The following is an 18851-nucleotide window of genomic DNA, read 5'->3' on the forward strand; positions in this document are numbered from 1 at the left end:
TAGGGAGATGGAAAAAATAAATGGCTTATTTATTTATTTTATTTTATTTTATTTTTATTATTTTATTTTATTTTATTATTTTTTTAGTGAAATAAAATGAAGGAAGAAAAGCAAACAACTCATGGCCCTGAAATGCCATATTATTATATTTAGGAAACCATGACCAAAAGATGCTAATTTGTCTCAACTCACTCACTGTGAGGGTTCCCTTTGATCCTTCTGCCTTTCTTAGAGTGCGATGTTCTCACATTTTAATGCAGTATCATTTGACATTGAGATGCAGGGAAAATTGTCCAGTAAACAGCTTTCTTGTACTGATTCGGAGCTTGTGGGAAAGATTATAGCATGAGCTGGAGGCTGCCGCAAGAGAAATGGGTTATTACTCTGGGAACACTTACATCAAGAAGGGCCCTTTTACAGCTGAAAGAGGCAACCTTTTACAAAGAGCTGTGTTCTGTGAACTCCTTGTCAGCTTGCTGAAAGTGCTAACTCACAGCATACAGGTCATTCCTCCCTAGAAACACAGGAGAAAAAGCTTTAGCGTGCTATTTGTGACTTCTTCTCCTTGAATGTAAAGATGTTTTCTACAAAATGACACCCCATCAAAGAAAAACTAAAAATCAGATTTAATGAGACAGATGGTTTACGGAGGCAGGAGAAAAGGGGTGGCTTAAAAGACATCAATGCTACATTCACTGTGGCTTAAGCTTTCAGCAAACCAGCCTGTGTGGTTTGGATAGGATGGGAGTGGTGACATTTTCCAAATGAAACCCAGTTCTGATAAAACTCAGAACTAGCTAACAAGGTCTCCCTGAGTTTTTCCACCCCTAAAATCCTACTTTTCTTCCTATCATTTTCAGTGTTGTGACAAAATTAAAAGCCTCACAAAGGAACATTTTTAATTTTGTTTTTGAAATATCCTTTTTTTTTTTCTTTTTTTTTTTTTAAACTTTAAGTCAAGGAGAACTATAGAATAAATTATTACAAGGACATTAAAAGGATTTCATTTCCTTGAGCATACATATGCATCCTGCTGCAGCATGTCCTCTCCCTCCCAGTGTAGCCATTGATCCACAGCTTTTATAATGAACTCTAATAACAACTCTATTACTGCAAGGCTCCTGATTGGCTCAGGCACCCACAAAATTAGCTACAAAGAAGCCAGCTTGTCAATATTAATTCCACCACAGAGATTACTTGTTATGGTAGAACAAAGGTGTTTTGGCTTGGGCCGAACAACTTAACTCCTTGTCTTATAAAATTTAAGCTGCTATTGATCGCCTTCTTCTATTGTGCTGAAGGATTAAAAAAGCATGAGCGCGCGCATACACATGCAGACAGACACAAGTGTGCTGAATCACTCTGATGCATTCTCCTAAACCAGCAGCCCCCCCCCCCCCCCCCTTCCTTTCCCCTCCCCGGCTACGAAGAATCATTCAGTAACATGAAGCAAATTAAATCAATGAATTCATCCTAGCAGATGGGTGCTTTAACAGTCAGTTAGCCTTTAGATAATTGAGGCGTTGACTCCGGAATCATAAAATGGATGGCTCGTTTGTACATTTTACTGAAATAGATCACCAAGGTTAAATAAATGAAATCCCATTTGTCAGGCAGTAATAAATGGCCTCCCCTTCTGCAAACAGCTCTGTTTGGCCTAATAAATACAGGGATGTTACAGTGCTCCTCCCTTGATAGGGTTATGGCTTAATGAAATGGTCTTTCCTCTGCTTGTTTTTGCCTCCTCCTGCACCGTGTGATAAGTAGCGAACCAACGAAGCTTGTAATTACAATCTTACAGAGAACCCAGCCAATCTGTATATAAATCTCACCATCCAATTACAAGATGTAATAATTTTGCAGTCAAGCTGGTAATGAGGTCTAATACTCATGCATGTGATAATCCCCCCTGGATGCTGACTCTATCAGATGTTAGCTTTGTAATTATACTGGCAGAAAATCATTATTTCATGTTCAGCAGAAAAATGAGGTTGGTGGGAAGTTAATTTTCTCTATGCTCTGTGAAGCATAGACAAAATTTTAATGATTTAATCATTATGGTTATCCCTTTTGCAATTGACCTGCGTTACTTCTGTAGAAACATTGGCACATTTAAAAGTCCCTGTTACCCGATAAAGCTTGCCAGGTATGCAGCTTTTAATGTAAGAATAACTGTATACAATTAAACTATTAACCTGCTTGATAGGGGAAAAATCCATAGTTTTTATGTTTTCATTATTTACACATAGGATCCAAGGGAATGTTTATGTCCAGTCCATACTGCAATAAAAAATGGTTCTTAAAAAAAGAATAAAGAAAACTGCTATAATTAGGATGTAAGCCCTAAGAACAAAACAGCAGGTTCACAGTGTTCACAATGGTATTTTTGCTGCTCAGTAATCTTTTGTTCCTTTCCAGTGTAAGAGACATTCATGAGATGTTACAGCTCTTCACAAAGAGCTTATTATACATAATCAGCATTTTTCACTAGAAATAGTTTAGAGGAATCACTTCTGATACACATTTTTAATTGTTCTTTTTGTTCTCAAGTTTTTCTTGTTATTTCTGTTTGTCCAGCCTGCTAAAGGGAAGGACACAGTAAGAGAAAAGTCACAAGACTGAGATGGGAGAAAGAGAAAATAAACATTAGTACAACCCAACGCTACAGGAACGTGGGTAGACGGGGCAAAAAGCATTACATATTGCCAATTCGTAGCAACTAAGGTATTTAAAAAAAAATTGCCTCAAAAGATCCCAGGTAAGACCAAGTCAAAAAGCTGTGCTCAGCCTTCCTCTTTGTCCCTGTCTCTCTGTTTTAGGAGTGAAGTCATGTGTCTGTTAATGTGTAACTTAATGAAAATGTCATCAAATCTTTTGTGCAGGGATTTCAACTAAAGACTGGAGGATATGTATCAAAATGGAATCACAGAAACATAAAATGTTTTGGATTGGAAAGGACCTTCAAGATTATCTAATTCCACTCCCCTGCCATGGGCAGGGATACCTTCCACTAGACCAGATTGCCCCAAGCAATTGGCCCCAGCCAATCTGGCCTTGAACACTGCCAGGGATGGGGCATCCACAACTTCTCTGAGCAACCTGTTCCAGTGCCTCACCACCCAACAGTATTAAAATGCTTCTGAAGACACAAAGATTTATAAATTTAACTCTACTGATTATAACTTGTGATTTTGTGGCTATAATGTTTGCTTACTGGCTAACATTGTATGTATGTATATATGTATGTATGTATATATATTAAAATACATATCTGTATATATATCCTGCTTCTCTAAGATGTTTTAAAAACGATAACTCAATTTTATCGTCTGTAAATATTTTCACTGTTCCTTTTGAAAAAGCAGCAGGATTAAGACCTGTGCTGTACTTCAGCTGATGAGTTTCATGTGGGCTTTATATGGTACATCTGGAGGCTTACCAAAATGCAACCTTACTAATATATAATGCATATAAAAGTTTGCCTCATATTGTACTACTGTTAGGCTTAAGTATAATATAGGCATGGAGCTTTGGCCTCAAGACAAAGGCATTTATGGATAATGTCCAGAGAGTGGCCTGCAGGTAGGTACAACTTCTGAGTCCTTGGGATGTAGTTTGTTCCACCTAACCTCAGATTTGTCTGTCCATACCTAGGTGGATCATCTAGAGCCCCTTTACAGCTAGTGAGCATACCTGGGCTGCCAATCACTTGTCCTGACTGAAACATCTATGTTTGGAATCTATCTCAGCCTTAAAAAAGATTATTTTTTAATGAACCCTGTAACTCAAAGCACATATGTATTTAGACAATTTATCAAACCTCTTAACAAGAAAATCCTGACATCAGTTATGGTGGTTCCGCTGATACTCCATTCATTTTCTTCCTGGAAAAGAAGCAAGATGATGATGAGGAAAGCAGATGACCTAAAATTAATTAGTTATTAAGAAGCAGCAAAGACTAAGGGACTTGAAGAGGAACATAATATACTAGTTGAATGGACATTCCTTTGCTGACAGACCTATTGTGCGTAATGTATATTGGATGGAGTTGCTAGAAAGACTTAATGCCTTGCTGGATGCAAAGTAAATTTCACTTGGTGGAGAGATAAGGGTATTATTATAGACAGCTGAGTCCAAAGTAAGAAAAATGCAAGTAAAATATTAGGCTGAGATTGATATGGAAAATAAAATATGAAATGCCATTTAAGTCAAAGACCATTCTTTTCCTAAAATATTTCATTCCTTTCATGCCACGCAAGTCAGGGTTGCCTTTTTTACCAATGCTATCATGAATTTGCCATATTCTATTTTTGTTGTTGTTGTTGTTTTAGATACATTCTTGAAGTCATACTTTTTAGTAATGTTTCTAGATTTCCTTAAAAACAAAACAAAACAAAACAACAACAACAACAAAAGAGATATAGTACCATCAATGTGTTCCATAAACAGTAGCTCTTGTAGACTGTGGCTTCCTAGAGATTAGCCCCGCACTTTTTTGCTTCCATAACTGCAGGAACCCTTCTTGTCTGCATATGCCCTCCTCTGTTTAATCTACTTATATATCTGATAGGCAAGTAACAGAATGCTTGAGGAGTAGTCTTTGGCAAGGTATTTGCTGACTGGATGGCAAGTGCGCATCTGCTGTAAAACTAGCTATTTACAATTTTGTAAAATGGAAATGGACACGGCTGCTTACTTGCCTTTCCCTGGGAAAGGTCATTGAGTGCAAAATGGACTGTACAAAATTGATAAAACTTTATTTTATTTTTTTCCATCTGAAATATTCTTTTTTATATATGTATATATTTATGTATACATATATATATGTTGTGCAAAACACTATGAGTTGTACAGCTGAATCTGTTGTTCTTAACTCATGTCATTAAAAGCTCTTAACTTTTTATTTAATCAACTAGGCCATGCTTTTCTCAATGAGGTAGAATTAGGATTAAAAGTCAAGTGAGTTTTACTGCTGGCTAGAGAATAGCTGTACAAGATTGTATTTATGCACCATAGATTAATTTATAGACTGCAGACAGAGAGAGGCTGGGAGAGTTAAGACATTGGATTTGAATTCAATAGAGTATTTTAGGTGTTGCATAAGTAATGTGAAGTTTGTTAATCATACTTCCTTCATTTTTGACATGAAATATTGAAGACATGAACTTGTTTTACAGGTCTATTATTAAGTAGATCTTTGCTACTCAGTGACTTGTAAGAAGCAAAAATAGTAACTCAGCTTCTCATTTAAATTCTGCAAACTGTTTCTATTTTGTCTTAACCTCTCTGAAAATAACAGAGGAGTCATGCAAATACTGGCTATGGCTATGTCTAAAAAGCAGAACATCTGTGCTTTTTGATATGGACTGCAGTATTGGTTTTTCTGTGGTCAATCCATTAGATCTCTTGGAGCTTTCTGATACTCTTTCTAGTGCATCACGGCATAGAGACATGTATGGAAGAGTCATGTATGTTCATCAGATTGCACATAGCTGGTAGCTGAACTGCCTATAAATTTGCATGCTATTTTGTTAAAATAGAGATGGTTTGGTGAGACAAAGCAAACCTAGACAAACAGTGGGCCATGACAGAGCCCTTGCATGAGGTAAAATATCATGTAGAGAGGGTGTCTGCTTCTTAGTTGCTCTTACCACAGTCTCTGCCTGCATTCCCTAACACAGACTGACTTTTCTCCTACTTGACAGCTCTGCCCTTTTCCCTGAGCATGGTAATCCCCAGCACATCAGCTATTTGGGATCCCTGAGCCAAAGAACTACCCTTAGTCACATCCAGCCATGTTCACATTCTATTTCAATATGGACTTTACCTTCAAAATAGTGAACAAGGTGATAAGACAGTGCCCCTACCTTGCAGAGGGACAAGTGTCTGTGGCTTCTTTGCGGACTTTGCCTCACTCTTCCACCTTTTGTTTATTCTATGACTCTCCTGTCCTGAGGCCTAACTACAGCCAAGCTGCAGAGATGGAAACTTGGCATACAAAATTCTGGAAGCTCTCTGAAACAGCCTTTGATTTTTGTATGGGTTTATGAGAGATTAGCATAATTCTATTTGAACATAGTTAAGATTATATGTGAACAAATCTAATCATTAAAAGCATTTTCAGGCTCATCTGTGATTTCACTGGGCAACTTCTGACAGCTGAACCTATTGATTCTTTGTTTTGCACAGAAGAGAGGAAGTCCTTTTGTAATGGAAGATGTTATTGAAGCTGCATATGAAGGGGTTAATTTATAAAAAGGCACTAGCTCTTAGTAGTTGCTAGGTAACATTGACCTTTTCCCAAAGGCTATGTTCAGCCAATGAGGGTGTTTCAGCAGAAGTAATGATTCTGGCTGTGATTTACTCAATGAGTTTGTGGTAACCTATCCTGCAGGGAAGTTGAGAGGATATAGCTTTGGAAAAAACTGCCATATTCCACCTATACGACTCTTCCATCCACATTTCTCTCTCTTCCTCTTCTTCTTCAAATAGGAGGGTGGGTGGGGAGAGAGAAGGAAAAACACACTTCTCCAATATGCCCATGAAACCATATCACTATATTTGCAAGAACTATTTGGCCTCCCCTGGAGACTGGGAGCTAAAATTATGAGCGCCTGTTTGTGCTTGTGACTCTAGGAAGTCCCAGATTATAGTTATGGAGTTTTCTTTTCAGAGTGACCAAAAATAAAAGGCCATCTTCAAGGTGATTACTGAAACCTCTTTTATTTAGAATAAGTAAGAACTTCATAAAGTGAATTTTTAACTAAAGTTTATTTTTGTCTCCAATTATATGTCAGTATTTTATCTTCAGAATTAGAAGCACTGCTTAGAGTTACTTCTTTAATACTACTGTGTTTTATTGTATTTTTAAGAGAAAATGAAAAAAAGTGCTTGAAAATGTGTATTTTTATAGGTACACTCCCAAATTGTTTGTAAACTGATAAGGAGACAAACCTAATGACAAGCAGCATATTTAGCTCTGTGACTAAAACTAATTTTTTTTTTTTTTTTTAAATAAACATTTTTATACAGAAAAAGGTGCATAGATTTCATCCTTATGGGCCAGGATAACTTACATGACAACTTGTTAAATCGATTTTATGCTTCTTTTAGATCTGCTATTCAATTTTTAAAAGTGCTGATACCATGGCAACCCCCTCTCTCATATGGAACGTATGCTGCTTTAGAGATAAGGAGCAAGTACATGCAAAGATGGAACACGATGACATGTAAACTTTTTTTTTTTTTATAAATATGCATACTTTCTTGGATGAAATAATATGCTACACAAGCATCTTTTCTCTCAGTTGTAATGTATTTTCTTAAACAAACACATTTTGTACAATTCAATTAATTCATCTCTAGCTCATTTTATAAATAACTTAGAAAGAAATTTCACCCTCTGCTTTTCTTATATTTATGTGTATGTAAGTGTATCTACACATACATATAGCCATAGAATTATGCGTATATTTACATTTGTTTTAATTTATAATAACTCCTTAAAGACTTATGGTAACATCTGTATCTTTACTTATTTTCCTACCATTCCTTAATGTAAAACAGTTTTGTTGTTGTTGTTTTGATTTTATGAGATAGGCTCATGGCTATTAGTATTAATTATTTTTAGAAGAAAAGACAAAACACAGATGAAACATCAGTTCTGAGAAAAAGCAGGAGGACCTATATATACTTAGATGTCTTGGTGGTTATTTAAATTGTCTAGACCAGGATTTTCAAAAGGAGGATTATGTATTAGATTACTCAATTAGATTTTTATTTCTAAATAATTGATTTCAGAGGAGCCTGCTAGGGCACAACATTTTAGAAAATCTGGTGTCTTATTTGAGTTGCTTTAGAAAGAGTTGGGTTTAGGTTCTGAAGTATTGTTTGTACCCCAAACAAGACAATTGATAATGGAAATTGCCATTTCTTTTAATCAAAACCCCGTTTCTTCCTGTATTGCATACCTTGTTTAGATATAAGATATACTTGAAGTTTTAGCTTTTTTTTTTTTTTTTTTTAATCGATATGTGTATATATATATGTAAGCCTGTTGCTGTGGTGAAAGAAAGACATGAAATATTAGTAATATGTCTAACAGTACACTGTGAACTCATTTTGGGTTCCTTGGATTAGATAGTTTAAGGAATGAGTTAAAACATTTTCAAGATTTTAAAGCACACCACCTAATCTGGAAACTGTTCTCCTAAACATCAGTTTTGTCATTCCCACCCATAAAAGCCCAACACAGTAACCTCTTATACCACCTTCTTGTCATTTATACAGATTACTTTCACATGCTTGAAACGCTAGAGAAAGGAACGTTGTAGAGTCTATAGTGCTTTTTCCAGTTTAAACATCATTATTACTGGCGTTTGAATATTTTGTAAAATGTCATTACTCAAATCAAGCACACACACATGCATTCTTCCTTCTCATATTTAAAGACTTGATTTTGCTGCATTCTTACCACTGTGGTACCATTTGGCTGTTGTTACCCATTTCCATCTGCCTGTTTTCCTGTGATTATTTTCACTTGTTGGCATTACGTTTTGCCAACTTACATTTCTTTTTGCAAACTTTGATAGGTTTGAAAGTTTAGTTTGCTTTTGATAAGCTACAAAATGTCCATGTATACCAAATATGCTTGTGGCTGCAAATCTCAAAGGGGCATACTATTGTAAGAGATTGACTAGAAATAACAAATTGAAATACAGGCTTTTCCTTCTTTTACTTCACACCTTTCTGCTGGCAGTGACTGAACCAACTCCCATTAAAATCAGGAATCCCATTGATGATATTAGGATGTACACCAGACATCTGAATTTTCACAGGAATTCACAGTGGAAATTCCAAAATCATTAAAATTGCTATGAAAAATTTAATTCTGTTTCTCTGAATTATATATAAAAAAAATCCCTGTTTGTGTTCGAGGGGCTTGGATACTGGAGTTCATGTTCACAGTGATTTTTCTTTGTTGAAATCAATTTGCCTGTACCTACCACTTATGCTTTAACAAGAACGTAATGTGATGGTGAGAAAAAGCGTGGCATATTGGGATGTTCCTCTGAGTGCTATTCCCTGAGGCAGCTGCTGGAGAATATTTTTGAAGGGTGGCTAAATCAACATTGCCTACTTTTTTTTTTTTTTTTTCTTCCCAGAGACCAAATGCATGACCTCCGTGATGCAAATTACATTTAAGCAGCTCTGGGGACTGAATATGGATTGGTGCTTTGGCAAGCTTGGCTTTCTTTACATGGCCACAGAACTGTGGCCAACTGTAATACGCATGATTGTTTACAGATAAAGCATTGAGTTTGCTTTATAATTCTAAATGACAGATCTGGATTAATTTGTTCTTTACTTCAGTTTAGTTTTTATGAAATGATTACTTTCCAAGAAGGTTGCAGTATCAGTACTGAAAACCAAGGTAAGAGAAAAGTGCATCACCCATCTCATCCTAATAAGTGCATGTTGAAGGGTTAACTTCAATCAAAGTACATTCATTAAAACACATTCCAGACAAACACATTTATAAATATAGCTAGTATATCTTCCAGCTTTACACTTCTGAGTTCATCACTGACTAGAAATATTAAAAAATATTTTTCACATATGCTTTCAAATAGTGATACCTTCAGGACAATACATGAACCGCAAAAATCTGCAGGTCTCAAAGGTATATTTGTTAGGTATCAGCAATTATTATGAGTGAACTTTGTAATGCAGCTATTAGGAGTGATAAATAGACTGTAAATGGTATGGGAAATGTATTTTTAATTCATAAATTTTAGCAAATAATCAGGAAATAACACTAACAATAACATATATATATGGAGATGGCAGATATATTTATATTCTACATTAAAAAACTTTTTGCTGACTTTAATTTTCACTTGTGGGAAGTAGTATTATTACAGATATTGTATACATTTGAAATTTTTAAATTAAGTAAAATCCAAAATTAGTTTTTTTCATTACTGTATTTAATAACAATTTCCTTGACAATATTTTTTTAATTGTAGTTATTTGTAAAATAATTAATTTATTTGTGTTCCCAGAATTTACTTATGCATTAAATAAATACTTTCTCAAAGTAGACCTGTGCTCCCTTCTCATACAGAAATCCCAAATAACAAACTAAATTAGCTGCCAGATTCAGATTTGAGACAAAGAATTCATAGGTTTCAAGCAAAAAGGCATTTCAGAAAATTGCCTGATAGGCTTGTCATATTTTCATCTATTTTCATACTCCTATTAAACCTCATACAAATGTATTTTACTTCGAGGAAAGACCCAGAAGTTGAAAAACCAAAGAAACAAACAAACAAACAAAAACCACAAACAAGGAAACAAAAACACCCCTCTAAAATACTGTTGAAGAAGTTTTACATGAGGGTGTACACATCACATAAAATAGTGCAATATTTTTCTTCATTTCACTTTTCAGTAAGGTTTCTGTGTGAGTGTGTATAAAGAAATAGCACTTAACATAAAAGACACTTTCTTTTAAAATAATTATCAAAGTATTTTTTTTCAAAATGTGCTAAGTGAAGGGTTCTTATAATTCTTTTTTTTTCCTCTGTCATTATATGTTTTATAAAATATGATTCTCAGTAATGCCAATTATAGATTATCCTTAACACCTTATCTGAATATTGTTTTAGTCTATTAAATCTAATATGTTTTAAATGAAAATGGAATGTCAATAACAGTAATTTAATTATCCAACTTACTGTATTTTTAATAGCAGTAAAAAATAGCAAATAGAAATACATCTTCTTCAAAGATAAGTCTTATTTTTAAATAAAAACTTGAATAAGCCTCTGATTTAGGAAATGAGCATGAAAAACCTTTCAAAAATGTACATGTTCTCATTAGCTATCATTTAGATGTTGTCAATCAAATCTGTTTTCATCTGGTACTGATGCCATGTGAAATTTATTTATTTAAACTTTCAGTCACACATGGAAAGTTTTGCAGATGGTCTCTTCTCATCTATTTTTTCCATTCCGCCTCCCCCCCCCCCCAACACCAGTTCTTACTCTCTCAACCCCCCAATTTGATTCCTTCTTCTTCTAAAAAAATAGATCTAATCAGTAGCATGTTAAACAAGAGGGGATCTTTTATGTATTCTGTGTTAGGACAAGGAAAGCATCGCTGTAGATCACTAGAATAAACAACTCAGGCTCATTCAATTACAATGCCTGGGCCAGGCTTTTATCTGCTGGTGACATCATTTCAATCAAAATGTAAAATAATACAATCCAATAGATGCAAGAGGGAGAGATAGGACACAGACTGCTGCACTTAGTCATTTAATAAAAAAAAGTGGAAGAAAGCTCTTTCTGACAGGCTGCTAGGACTTCCATTTCCAAAACTCTATTACCTTGTATAATAGTATTCAAAAGAATTGAATGCAGGAAATTGTCTATTACTTTTTATTAGTAGAAGCTGTTATGTAGGATACAGCCTACTGCACTATTTTTTCTTTGTTCCTTTAATTAACAAAAGCATGAAATCCTTCTATTGGCAAGCACTCATTCCAAAGCTTCTGTTGCCTTCTGTTTTTACTGAAAAGGTGTTTTTTTTCCTTTTCATTTCTCTCTCTCTCTCTTTTTTTTTTTTTAATACTAAAAGAGTAATTTTTTTTTCCAAGTCACTGTAATCTAAAGTCTATCAGTCACCTTAATGGGCTAGGAGAGGGTAGAATGCAGATATATTTCCATAGTCACGGAATCCTTTTTAGAAGAAAGTTTCACATTTGAGGAGTTGAGGGAGACTTAGATTGTAACCATGTGTAGTTTAGTGCCAGTCTTCTGACTGTTCTATTTACCAGCTGAAATTTGGCCTTACTTAATTTATTATCATAGGAGAAAGATAAATTGATACATATCAATTTGATAAATGCACAGCACAAACGAATATTTTCTTTCTTCAAGCTGTATCCTTGATTCTGTGAGATTGTCTGTGACAAAATAGGACAGGACTTTGTAAATATCATCAGTCTGGTCATCCCACATGATTCTCTTAGATTTTACTGGCGTAAAACTAGTACACCTGATTTCAATGAAGTGTAGTTACAGAGACTTCTACATTCATACATATAATATACCGGAAAGCAGATATGAAGGGTAGAGAGATTATATGTCAGTGCTTTTAATGTTTAATTACATATATAAATCAATCTCATAAGGATCTTAGTAACTTTATTAAATTCTAACTTCCATAGCTAAATTTTGATACTGGCTGGTGAACAGGGTCTTGCAAAGGTCAAACAATGACTACTACAGCAGTGGTCAGCAGTCCAAGTGGCTAATTTCAGATCAGATGTTGTCCAAAAAGATGGAATTGTTTAAATGATCTTTTTCACCATTTACTAATGCAGGTTTTTATTTATTTATTTATTTATTTTTTTACTCTTTCTGCATTTGGTGGGAGCAAATAGTCCTTAAGAGATATGAGGTCCTTGGCAGTCTTAACACTCTTCAGAGAGACACTGACTTTGCATCTTCTTTTGCCAAGAAAGAGATTTCTTTTAGTCAGGATGACATTATTATTTCGAACATGTGGTAAGCGTGTTCTGATATCTGAAAAGGGTACATATGAAGTAATAAACTACCGTATTGGAAATGGACTAACAAACTCTGTAATCACTGAATAATTTTAACTCCCTCTTTCACAATCATCATGCTTTTTATTTTTTTTATTTATTTATTTTTTTCATATTTGAAATATACGGGTTTTTTTTCTTCTTCTTTTTAGGATTTCTGTGATACTTACCAGCATTCGTGTGCTGTTGCAGTAGGCTTAGAACACAGCAGATAGCAATTGTGGTCAGAATCAGACCACCCACCTGATGGTGGGTCAAGACACACAGCACCTAAACAAATACAGACCACTGGCCCAGACAAAGGTATTCAAGAACTAGTTATCTAAACTCTCTCACTCTCTAGCCAGGGAAGAGGTAAGAGCTCAAAGGGAGGATGCTTAAAGCTACATATTGGGCTATATGGGCCAATGACATATGCAGTATTAATGCCTCTGTAATTTGGGTGCTTGAGATAAAGTTGCATATTAAATTATTCAGCCCATCTTTCCTTTCTGACACCAGTCCCACCTCCTCAGGTAGGATGAAAGATGGACCAGTCCTAGCCTTACCACTGGTCTAGCGGTAAATGTCTTTTTCAGGAAGGTGAGAGCTATGAATTTCAATTATTGCTGGCTGGGGAGCATCTAGCACTCTGGTCCCTAGCTGAGTAAGCCTGTTACTGGAAAAGTAGGGCATTTTACCATTTCTATGATTATGCTTTTGAGCTGAATTCATGATTGAGCTGATGCCATCATTAAGTTGAATTCCTCATTGAGCTTAATTCATGATTCATGAGCTAGACTGAATTCATCATGGACCAAGTGCATTAGGACAGGTCTAAGTGTGTAGGAGAACATGTTACATGTGTCTTTGACCATCTCTCAGTACCACTGCAGATTAAGATATGTGTTGGCTTAGAATAAGGTTGTATGTTTGCATGACTGTTTCAGGGTTTAGGAAGCTCTGTCATCCAAAGTGGAAATCCAGGCTCGCCTGGACATAATGCTGGAGGGCAGACAGTTTCAGTTATTGTCAGATTCACTGGGCCTTCATCTCAGTTTGGGCAGAACATGGATGATCTGTATCTTAAAGCCCAGTTTTAACCTAAAATATACATATCCCAAATTCCATGAGTCAGAACTAGATCTTTTTCTAGAGCATATGCCATATTCAACCACAAATTGCTTTTTTGACCTTAAGTGACTGTGAAATTGCTATGTGAGAATTCCACAGCTATCCTTTCCAAAGTTAACATTTAAACATACATAGTTGAGTCCCTTTACAGTCATGTTTCTTAACAGGAAAAAAAAAAAAAGCTAGGAAGGATAGCAAATGGAGGAATCTAACAACTGAAATCCACAACTGAAACTGAGAAAAGTAGGCTTCTGGGATTTTTGTCTTTAGTGGTCATAAATATATGTTCATTTTATGATGAAAGATTCTTCTCCTAGAATTTCAAACAAGACAAAGCAAAACATATATTAAGCACATGAGTTTAAATTAAAAAAAAAATAAAGGAAAGAAAGAAGAAGAAATGAGACACCACTTGGTGGTCCTGCTTCTGAGGTCAATCTAGTAGAAGCAAGAAATACAGAAATTACCTTCTTTGCAGGATGCTCTTCTGATGGGGCATTGTGCTTTCTACAGTGCACGTCCCTGTCCAACTTTAAGAATTTTTGCTCCATTTTCAGTTCCACTTTGTTTTCTCCTTCCTCCCTGGGGCCAGCTCTTGATTTACTGCTTTTAGCCTGATATTTTTGTTCTCCTCTAATTTCTTGACTCCCCTTAGCTCCGTTCCACTTGAAGTACAGGGATACTCTTTCGTGAAATCTGAAGGTTACAGAGTTCTCTCCTAACTGGAGACTGTTTCAAGTTCCATTCAGAAATGACAGCATTTGTTTTAATAATTACTTTTAATAATTACTTTTCCATGCCTAATTATCAGTAGGCTTTGAAAGTACTTGAAGTAGTTGATATAAATTTAAAGTCTAAATGTACTGTAAGAAAAGTGTATTTTATTTAAGAAAACTTTTTTTTTTTTATTATAGATCTTTATATGTCTGAATATTTTTATGGTTCTGATTAACACATCTGATTGAACAAAAATCCCCCCAGCAATTTTGATATTAATGGTTAGCTATGTATTATTATTTTTTTAATTATTATAATAGAAAAGTGTGCTAAAATAGCAAAATCCTGACTATTACTAAAGGGAAGCTGAGCATCATAGCTACTCACTTGATAGCTTGTTTAGAAGTCTTTATTACATGTATTCTTGTATATTTCAATGCAGGATGAAATAGTATGTATGAAGTGCATCAGCATTCTCCAAAAATTAATTTTCTTGTAAGGTTCAGAAAGTTCTGTTCTTATGTAAGCAGGGAGCAAGTAAGAGCAGGATGTTTTTTGTTGTTTTTATTTTATTTTATTTTTAAAAAAACACTTCACACCATACACTTATATGCATATAAATTAGGGTAGATTATATTATGTGCTTTGGAGATTACATAGTTCCAGATACAGACCCTCTATTTCACCATTAACTTAACCTAAGTCATGCTCTGTTGTACGTGCATGCTTGGCAAGCAGTCTGTGTGGTCAAAAAGATTTCCAGAGAAAACTTACACGGGGATGTACTGTACTCTGTGAGTATCTTGTGATTTGCTTTTCCTACTATACAAAGTGTACATATTAGACTTGTACATGAAAGTACCTGTTGGTCTGCTCCTTAATGTGAACATTGCAAAAGTCGAGGTTTGCACAAAACTTTGTGCTGTCTATACATGAATAGACTTTGGCACCCATAGAGATCTTAGAATGAATTTAAGCCTGTGGATCCAAACTTGAGATTATAAACTGTGGCTCATCTCTTGCCTACTCTCTAAGCATGTTACCTCTCAGGCATTGTGTCTTGTTTTACTCATCCAGGACCGTCCCAGGCTTGATCAATCAGAACAGTTAAGACCACCTAGGAAAAGAAAATAAAAAAAGTAGATGTTCCATTAAATCTAGATCCTTAAAAAATCTTATTCCAGGAGACATTTGGAGACTGTACTGGATAATGACTGCTAAGACTGGGCTCCTCTGAACACATAGGGCAGCTACTACCTTCTTTGGCAATTTAGCTGGAGAAGTACATAGCTATCAAAGCAGTTTCTGAATGTGTCCAAGTGATCAGGAGGTCAGACTGAAATGCCTTCACTGCTGATGGTGGCGTGGCTCTCTATATTAGAGTGTTTCGATTTTGTTGAGCTCAGGGTTGGGAATGATAAGGTAGAGTCCCTATGGATAAGGATCAGGGGGTTGGCCAACAAGGCGGACGTCCTGGTGCGGGTCTGTTACAGACAGCCAAACCAGGGTGGAGAGACGGATGAGGCGTTCTATAAGCAGCTGGTGGAAGTCACTCAATTGCCAGCGCTTGTTATCATGGGTGACTTTAACTTCCTGGACATAGGCTGGAAATACAGCCTTGAGGAAACAGTCTAGAAGGTTTCTGGAGTGTGTGGAAGACAGCTTCCTGACTCAGCTGGTTAGTGAGGTGGTGCCTCGATAGACCTGCTGTTCATGAACACAGAAGGACTGGTGGGAGACATGGTGGCAGGGAGAGTGACCGTAAAATGGTAGAGTTTTCCATTCTTAGTGAAGTTGGGGTGGGGTGGGGGGGCCAGAGGAGAGAGGGCTGTCAGTAAAACTACTACCTTAGACTTCCAGAGGGCAGACTTTGACTTGTTCAGGACACTGGTAGGAGGGTCCGCTGAGAGTCAGTCCTGACAGGCAGAGGATCCAGGAAGGCTAGACACTCCTCAAGAAGGAAGTCTTAAAGGCGCAGGAACAGGCTGTCCCCGTGTGCTGTAAGATGAGCCGGTGAGGAAGAAGACTGGCATGGCTGAACATGGAAATTTTGCTGAGTGTCTGGGAGAAAAAGAGAGAAGAAGGGGCAGGCAGTTCGGGGAGCGCACAATGAAGTTGCTGGCATATACAGAGAAAAAAATCAGGAAGGCCAAAGCCCAGTATGAGCTCAACTTGGCCACTATGGTTAAGGATAACAAAAAATATTTCTATAAATATATTAATGGCAAGAGGAGGGCCAAGAAGAATCTCCATTCTTTACAGGATGCAGAGGGGAACATGACTATTGAAAGTAAGGAAAAGGCTGAGGTTCTTAATACCTTTTTTACATCTGTCTTTACTAGCCAGACCACTTATCCTCGGGGTACTCAGCCTCCCGACCTGGAAGTCTGGGACAGGGAGCAGAAGAAACCCCCCACAGTTCAGGTGGAAACAGTTAGAGACCTGCTGCTCCACCTGTACTGTCACAGGTCCATGGGGCCTGATGGGATCCAGCCAAGGCTGCTGAGGGAGTTGGCAGATGTGATTGCTGGGCCGCTTTCCATCATCTATCAGTGGTCATGGTCATCCGGAGAGGATCTGGATGACTGGAGACTAGCTAATGTGATGCCCATCTATAAGAAGGGACACAAGGAGGACCTGGGGAACTACAGGCCTATCAGCCTGACCTCGGTGCCAGGAAAGGTGATGGAACAGGTCATCTTGAATGCAATCAAGCAGCATATGCAGGACAGCTGGGGGATCAGGCCCAGTCAGCATAGCCTCATGAAAGGCAAGTCCTGCCTGACCAACCTTGTCTCCTTCTATGACTGGGTGACTGCCTGGTGGATGAGGGAAAGCCTGTTGATGTAGTCTACCTAGACTTCAGCAAGGCCTTTGACATGGTCTCCCATAGTATTCTCCTGGAGAAACTCGCAGCCCATGGCTTGGACAGGTACAATCTTTACTGGGTTAAAAACTGGCTGGACAGCCTGGCTCAGAAAGTAGTGGTGAACGGAGTGAAATCCAGAGGGTGACCAATCACCAGTAATGCTCCACAGGGGTTGGTGTTTGCGCCCATCCTCTTTAATATCTTCATTGATGATTTGAATGAGGGAATTGAGTAAGTTTGCAGATGACACCAAGTTGGGGGGAAGTGTTGACCTACTGGAGGGTAAGAAGTCTCTGCAGAGGGACCTGGACAGGATGGGTCAATGCGCATAGGCCAATGGGATGAGGTGCCGAAGTGCTAAGTGCTGGGTCCTGCACTTTGGCCACAAAAACCCCATGCAATGCTACAGAATTGGGGTAGAGTGGCTCGAAAGCTGTGTAGAGGAGAAGGGTTTTGGGGTGCTGGCTGATGCTCGCCTGAACATGAACCGGCAGTGTGCCCAAGTGGCCAAGAAGGCCAACGGCATCCTGGCTTGTATCAGGAATAGTGTAGCCAGCAGGACTAGGGAGGTGATTGTCCCCTTGTACACTGCTCTGGTGCGGCTGTATCTTGAGTACTGTGTTCAGTTTTGGGCCCCTCACTATAAGAAGAATATCAAAATGCTGTAGTTTGTCCAGAGAAGGGCTACGAAGCTGGTGAAGGGCATGCAACACAACTCCTATGAGGGGCGGCTGAAGGAACTGGGGTTGTTCACTCTGGAGAAGAGGAGGCTCAGGGGAGACCTTACGGCTCTCTACAACTACCTGAAAGGAAGGTGTATGAAGCTGGGCATTGGCCTCTTCTTGCAGATAACTAGTGATAGGACTAAAGGGAATGGCCTCAAGTTGCACCAGGGGAGGTTTAGGTTAGAAATTAGGAGACATTTCTTCTCAGAAAGAGCAGTCAGGTATTGGAATGGGTTGCCCAGGGAGGTGGTGGAATCACTATCACAGGGGGTGTTTAAGGAAAGGTTGGACCTGGCGCTTAGGGGTATGGTTTCGTGGGTGACATTGGTAGTAGGGTGATGGTTGGACCAGATGATCTTGAAGGTTTCTTTCAAACTTAATGATTCTATGATTTTATGATTCCATATCTAGGTGAAGTAGTCCGTTGTCTAGAGTAGCAATATGGCTATAGCTCTGTTGGCTGCTGTTGCTGCTTCTACAGAAAGGGTAAGCTCTCTCCAAGTAGGAGAGCCACTGCTTCTGGAGGGGATCCATACCCAGGCACTGCTTCTATGTCTCTCGTAAGTGCAGATGAGAGAGGAGCTGTGAGCTCCGCACTTTCTCAGTTCTAGATCCACTCCTCCTTGCTCCACTTCCCTTACCCATGGCAGGTGTGTTCTGCTCCCATGGCAGGCAAAATTTATTTTTTTTTCTGGCATTACTGAGAAACATGAGCTACCTCTGACTGCCTGAAAGACTGCAAAACAGCATCTCCCACAGCTGCCTGATGTGGGGCTGAGCTGGAATCCATTTTCTTCCTTCATATTAAAAC

General features: G+C 37.6%; 1 long non-coding RNA gene across 1 annotated transcript; it reads right to left on the bottom strand.

Annotated features, from left to right (window-relative positions):
- Positions 1-382: 382 nt before the first annotated feature.
- On the bottom strand, positions 383-16403 carry LOC106048827 (uncharacterized). Its single transcript, XR_001214293.3, has 4 exons — positions 16294-16403; positions 15490-15563; positions 3821-3884; positions 383-514 (listed from the first exon to the last, which is right to left on the bottom strand). It is a non-coding gene; the product is annotated as an uncharacterized lncRNA (long non-coding RNA).
- Between the last annotated feature and the right edge of the window lie 2448 nt (positions 16404-18851).

Source organism: Anser cygnoides, chromosome 2, assembly GCF_040182565.1.
Source record: "Anser cygnoides isolate HZ-2024a breed goose chromosome 2, Taihu_goose_T2T_genome, whole genome shotgun sequence".
NCBI lineage: Eukaryota > Metazoa > Chordata > Aves > Anseriformes > Anatidae > Anser > Anser cygnoides.